Here is a 6,180-nt window from a genome sequence, read left to right as displayed (position 1 = left end):
CCACTAAGAATCTGGACTCTCTTTTTCACATGTCGTACTGTCACTGCAGGGAGGATGCCGAGACAAGGACTCCATTTCCCAGCACCTCTGCCTCCAGGTACAGCAGATGATTAATCCCTGTGAATGGAGTGTGATCAGAAGTGATCTGTGTTCCTTCCAAGCTGAGACTTGTAAAACATAGACGAGGCGGCTCTAACGCTCCCTTTTCTCCCTTCCCAGGACAGAGGGAGCCTGGGTTGACTCGCCATGGAGGAGAACCCCTCTCCCCAGCTAGGAATACCTGCATTAAAGTATTATGTGAGAAAGCCAAGAACTTCTATTGTATTAAGCCGTTATGATTTTGATGTTTTCGTTATCAAAGCTAGTGTTGCTTTGATTAAATATAGTATCTTTAGCAGGATACTTGTGCGACTGTCTCCTTTAATTGGTCCTATCCATCTGTTCATTCGACAAATATTTATTGAGTGTCTATTATGTGCTAGGCAGTATGCTGGGCATACGTAATGAAGACATAGGCTGGATATTCTGTTGTTTGTAGTGTAAGGGGTGGATTCCTTGGAATGGATTGGGGGAAGAAAGAGGAGAAGACAGGTCTTTAGAAAAAGTCAGTTGTGGGAAGAGTGCAAGGAGAACTACAGCTGCTAGGAGAGCATGTATGCAGGGGAACCTCATCTAATTAGGGAGTCAGGAAGGCCTTTCCATCAAAGTGGCCTCGGAACTTAAGTTAGAAATGTAGGTAGGAATGAACCTGACAAAGGCTGGCAAGTAAGGGATGGAGGCACAGGTGGGAGCCGAGAGAGCGTTCTAAGCAAAGACAGCACTTTGTGTGAGATCCTTTTGAGTAAGGAAAAAGGCGTGGCATTTAACAACCAAAAGGAGATAATGGCTAATCTATTATTTTATGTGTAGTGTTTTTAAATAGACAAACAAATTACAGCACTAGCATTTTCCAAGGTGTTTCACAGGATGACCCATTCTCGTCAAACATCGGTAACCTAATCAGAGTAGTTGGTATGGCCTGATTAGCTGTGTCTTTCTTTTGTAAACTGTACTATTACTGTGTCACACTAGGAACAAGGCAGCTAATTATGAGCAGACTTTCAGCAGCTGTCTTTTATTGGTGTGGCAAAGATGCATCTCTGATTCTCCAGCAGCGTCTGTTTTAAATATTTTGTCTTGGGGCACCTGGGTGGCTCAGTCAGTTGGGCGTCCGACTTCGGCTCAGGTCACGATCTCGCGGTCCATGAGTTCGAGCCCTGCGTCGGGCTCTGGGCTGATGGCTCAGAGCCTGGAGCCTGCTTCCGATTCTGTGTCTCCCTCTCTCTCTGCCCCTCCCCCGTTCATGCTCTGTCTCTCTCTGTCTCAAAAATAAATAAAACGTTAACAAAAAGTTTTAAATATTTTGTCTTGTTATTTTTTCATAGACATGCACCTTTAAGTCAGAACCCAAATTGGTGAGGCCATGTTGATTCCACCTTATTATTTTTCCTCTGGCCTCCTCCTTTCCTACTCTTTCTCCTCCTCTTCCTTCCTTCCTTGTTCTCTTCAGTTATTATATTCCTCTGAGTAAAAATTATAGGCAAACACCAAAAGTACCGTGTTGTGTATCTGTAGGAACTCATGAAGAACAAAAAACAGTTAACAGTGATCCACGGAAGCCCCTGTCTCACCTAGTGGCTGGTATCCGGGAGCCTTGGATAATTGTGTACTAGAAATATTTATCATATCAAAAATACTTCTTGAAATGCCCCCCACCACCGCCTCCCCAGACATTGATTTCCTCCTGTAGAAAACAGGCACAGAATCCAAGGGGGAAGCAAATCAATTCGGCAAACATCGGCACTGATTCATACTATAGCTTTCAAACCTATAAAAGCACAAAGCAGCTGAAAGATTTGTCTCTCAGAGGAGAGTCAAGATGAATGTTATTAGACCTGGATTAGGTTGAGTTAACCCGAGAGAAACCAGTTGAATACCTATCGGCCCAAGAGAATTACTCACTAGAGAGGTCTCCCCATTTCCCCCGGTCCTTTGTGGATCATAAACCCACCACTTATAACAGCTACCAGTGATCACATTCCCATGACGTTTGGGTTTCTGTTAAATTTCTTTTCTCCAACAACACAGGTTGGTTACCTAGCACTGAACGGGTCTGGCTAGTTTCTCGCTGCAGCCTTGGTCAAGAACAGGCTGAGGGTCAGTGACAGGATGAGGACATCTGTTGCTGTAATTACTACTTTCAGACAATGAAATTATTTTAGGTTGGATAAAAAATGACCTGTTTGGTTGTTATTATTTCAGGCTTATAGATGAAGAAATTTAGAGCTCGGAGAGTTTAAATGGCTTTCCCCAGTCACACATCTAATGAGTGACAGAACTCAGAAATTTCCTAAGCCCCTCTCCTCCACTTAAGCACTGCTGCTTCCTAAAGCTGCCATTCACCAAGGGCCCCATGTCACTGTCAAGTGCTTTAGACATCTGCAACCTGGTTGAATTCCTCCTCACCTGGCCTTGCAAGAACCGATATAAGCCGAGGCAGCTGGTCCCCTGCCAGCTTTGGAGTAACTTCCCTCTCCAGCAGGTCCGTTTGCTGCATTCCATGACCCAAACCAGCCTGGCTTTTTAACCGAATAACTTTTTTTTCAATTTGGATATTTTAGGTTACTCCTGCTGAGATTTGGCAACTCAGCTTTTGCTTCAGCTTCTTGGTTCCCAAACCTCATGGTGTGGCTGATCTGGTTTTGGTTCTGGATTCCTTACTTGTGTGTTGGGCAGCCCAAACTCACCCCATAACGTGGAGACAAGACCCCTGGTTCTGGCTTTCCAGCCCTGCAGTTCTTTTTTTTTTTTTTTTTTTTTTTTTTTAATTTTTTAAAATGTTTATTTTTTAGAGAGACAGAGAAAGAGAGAGACAGAGAGAGACAGAGTGAGAGTGGGGGAGGGGCAGAAAGAGAGGGAGACACAGAATCCCAAGCAGGCTCCAGGCTCTGAGCTGTCCGCACAGAGCCCCATGCGGGGCTCAAACTCGCGAACAGTGAGATCATGACCTGAGCCCACGTCGGACACTTAACCGACTGAGCCACCCACGCATCCCTCCAACCCTGCAGTTCTACTTGGTCCCTTCCCTGCGAGAGAGCAACAGCATGTTGGCACAATAGAGGAGGAATAAGCTAGGAGTCAAGGTGCTTAATCTTTCCAGGGATCCACTTGTTATTTGTAAAAAGAGAATAATGGTAATAATAATAATAGCCACTTTATAAGATCATTTGGAGGGTTAAAGAGGTGATAATTTTAAGTGGGTCCAGCACACAGCAGGCACTCAATAAATATTATTAGAATCACATAAAGAAGTTTACCTTTTCAAAGCGCTTGGAACATACTAAACTTTACACAAACGTGAGCTATTAGTCAAACTTTGGGGCCCAAAAGAGACCTTTGAGGTTACCAAGTTCATTTCTGTTTTGTTATACTGGGAAATATTGTTTAAATATAGTGACACCTTGTACTTCCTTGTTTTATTTCGTAATTACAGTAAGAACATGCCTATATTGTTGAAGAGCGTGCATATTATAGGAAAAAAAATCCTACCAACTTGTAAACGTCTATTTACAATAAATGCACCAGGAATCAGCCACCTTATTAGGAACTATCCCTTTGCTCACATCTTTGATGATCAAAATCACATGGAATTTCACACTGTCATGCTATTTTGCTTTAAGCACAGCACGTCATATTGATAGTAAGTCCTCTTTTATTTAGGCTAGTGAGATTTGGAGAACTGCTCAATATTAGTAAAAATTCTAATGAATGGCTCAGAAAAGCAGGTATTTTGGCAACGATGCGATCAAGATGGCAGCATAAGTTGTTTCTGACTTCTGTCCCCGCAGTGGGCAGCGACCAGCCATTGACAAGACACCGCTGTGAAAATCTCAGAACATGGGTGAGGCTGGAGCACCCCCCTGGACCCTAGGGACCAGAGACAGTATTAGAAGGGTAAGAGGAATGCTGCACTCTGAGCACATCACCCTCCCCCAGGATGGCACATCTCCATGCTGAGAGGGCCTGCGGAAAACTATGGTTTCTCTGGTGGGAAAAAGAGAACCCAGGGTGGACATGCTGCTCCCCTAGCATTGTGGCTTGCTTCCCTGGAGGCCAGTCACGTGTGGCTTCATGGGGATCACGGGGAATCCGGCTTGACCACCAGAGATTAGATTGGTTACAGAGAAAGGGGACGGAGTTATACAGTAAAAAAGGCCACGTATGCTAAGTCCAGAGCTGACATCATAATCAGTGATGGAAGGTTGAAAGCTTTGCATCTAAGATCAGGAACAAGACAAGGGTACTCACTCTCACCGTTCTTTTTCTTTAAAAAAATGTTTGTTTTTTTTTAATGTTTATTCATTTTTGAGACAGAGAGAGACAGAGCATGAACAGGGGAAGGTCAGAGAGAGAGGGAGACACGGAATCTGAAACAGGCTCCAGGCTCTGAGCTGTCAGCAAAGAGCCCGACGCGGGGCTGAAACTCATGGACCACGAGATCATGACCTGAGCCGAAGTTGGACGCCCAACCGACTGAGCCACCCAGGCGCCCCAATTCTTTTTCTTTGTTTTGCTAGAGAGATAGAGAGCAAGTGGAGGAAGGGCAGAGAGAAAGGGAGACAGAATCCCAAGCAGGGTCTGTGCTGTCAACCCAGACCCCAACCCAGGCTGGAATTAAAAAACTGTGAGATCGTGACCTGAGCTGAAATCAAGAGTCTGTTGCTTAACCGACTGAGCAACCCGGGTGCCTCCTCCCCCTTCCCGCTCCCACTCTCAGGGTTCCTATTCAGTATAGCATTGGAAGTTCTAGTCAGGGCAATAAGAAAAAGAAATAAAAGGAATCAATCAGAAAGGAAGTGAAATTGTTTCTATTTTAAGGTGACATGAGGGGAACCTGGGTGGCTCAGTTGGTTAAGCCTCCGACTTCAGCTCAGGTCATGATCTTATGGTTCGTGAGTTCCAGCCCTGAACAGGGCTCTGTGCTGACAGTTTGGAGCGTGGAACCTGCTTTGGGTTCTGTGTCTCCCTCTCTCTCTGCCCTCCCCTGCTTGTGCTCTGTCTTTCTCTCAAAAATAAACCTTAAAACAAATTAAAAAAAATAAAGATGACATGATTTTATATATGGAAAGTTCTAAAGACTGAACCAAAAACCTGTTAGGTATAATTAATTAATTCAGTAGTTGCATAATACAAAATGAACATAGAAAAATCAGTACCATTTCTATATATTTGTAGCAAATTACCTGAAAAAGACACAAAGAAAATCCCACTTACAACAGCATCATAAACAATAAAATATTTAGTAATAAATTAAACCAAGGAGGTGAAAGATCTCTATACTAAAAACTATAAGACATTGGTAAAAGAACTTGGAAGAGGTACAAATAAATGGAAAAATATTCTGTGTTCATAGATTGGAAGAATTAATATTGTTACAATGTCTGTAATGCCTAAAGCCATTTATAGAGTTAATGTAATCTCTATCAAGATTCCAATGAAATTTTTTAATAGAAATAAAAAAACTATCCTAAAATTGGTTTGGAACCACAAAAGAGCCCCAAATCTAAAACAATATTGATAAAGGAGAACAAAGTTGGAAGCATTACACTTCTTGATTTCAAACTATAGTATAAATCTATAGCAATCAAAACAGTATGGTATTGGCATAAAAACAGACATATAGACCAATGGAACAGAACTGAGAGCCTAGTTTAGTACTAAACCCACACATATGTGGCCAGCTAATATTTGACAAGGAAGCTAAGAATACTCAAAGAGAAAAGATAAGTCTTTTCTTTAAATGGTGTTGGGAAAAGCTCCTTGACAATGGTCTCGGCAATTTGTTTTAGATACGGCACTTAAAGCACAAGCAACAAGATAAAAAATAAATATGTGCAACTACATCAAACTAAAAAGCTCTGCACAATCTCAAAAATGATGAACGTAACGAAAAGGCAACCCATGAAATGGGAGAAAATATTTGCAAAACATGTATCTGATAAGGGGTTAGTATCCAAAATACATAAAGCACTCATACAACTCAATAGCAACAAGCCAAATAATCCAATGAATAAATGGGCAAATGACCTGAATAAACACTTTCCCAAAGCAGATATTCAAATGGCCAACAGGTACTGGAAA

Source organism: Panthera uncia, chromosome B1 (genome assembly GCF_023721935.1).
Source record: "Panthera uncia isolate 11264 chromosome B1, Puncia_PCG_1.0, whole genome shotgun sequence".
NCBI lineage: Eukaryota > Metazoa > Chordata > Mammalia > Carnivora > Felidae > Panthera > Panthera uncia.
The sequence above is the reverse complement of the archived record's forward strand: the minus strand, read 5'-3'. Positions refer to the sequence as shown.